Raw genomic sequence first — 789 nt, forward strand, 5'->3', positions numbered from 1 at the left:
GACTTTACTGCACCTACTCCCGACTTCTATGGGAGAAGCATCTCTATCCCTGCCATTGGAGCAAACAACTTTGAGCTTAAGCCTCAATTAGTTTCTTTAATGCAACAGAATTGCAAGTTTCATGGACTTCCATTGGAAGATCCTCATCAGTTTTTAGCTGAATTCTTGCAAATATGTGACACTGTTAAGACCAATGGGGTTGACCCTGAGGTCTACAGACTTATGCTATTCCCTTTTGCTGTAAGAGACAGAGCTAGGACATGGTTGGACTCACAACCTAAAGAAAGCCTGAACTCTTGGAAAAGCTAGTCAATGCCTTCTTGGCAAAGTTCTTTCCACCTCAAAAATTGAGTAAGCTTAGAGTGGAAGTCCAAACCTTCAGACAGAAGGAAGGTGAATCCCTCTATGAAGCTTGTGAAAGATACAAACAATTGATCAAAAAATGTCCTTCTGACATGCTTTCTGAATGGAGCATCATAGGTATCTTCTATGATGGTCTGTCTGAACTGTCCAAGATGTCATTGGATAGCTCTGCTGGAGGATCTCTTCATCTGAAGAAGATGCCTGTAGAAGCTCAAGAACTGATTGAAATGGTTGCAAATAACCAATTCATGTACACTTCTAAAAGAAATCCTGTGAACAATGGGACGAATCAGAAGAAAGGAGTTCTTGAGATTGATACTCTGAATGTCGTATTGGCTCAGAACAAAATATTGACTCAGCAAGTCAATATGATTTCTCAAAGTCTGTCTGGAATGCAAGCTGCACCAGGCAGTACTAAGGAAGCTT

General features: G+C 40.8%; 1 non-coding gene across 1 annotated transcript; it reads right to left on the reverse strand.

Moving 5' to 3' along the window:
* Nucleotides 1–353: 353 nt before the first annotated feature.
* LOC112767160 (small nucleolar RNA R71) lies at nucleotides 354–461 on the reverse strand. Its single transcript, XR_003184756.1, has one exon. It is a non-coding gene; the product is annotated as a small nucleolar RNA R71 (small nucleolar RNA).
* Between the last annotated feature and the right edge of the window lie 328 nt (nucleotides 462–789).

This window comes from Arachis hypogaea, chromosome 2 (assembly GCF_003086295.3).
Source record: "Arachis hypogaea cultivar Tifrunner chromosome 2, arahy.Tifrunner.gnm2.J5K5, whole genome shotgun sequence".
NCBI classification, from domain to species: Eukaryota; Viridiplantae; Streptophyta; class Magnoliopsida; order Fabales; family Fabaceae; genus Arachis; species Arachis hypogaea.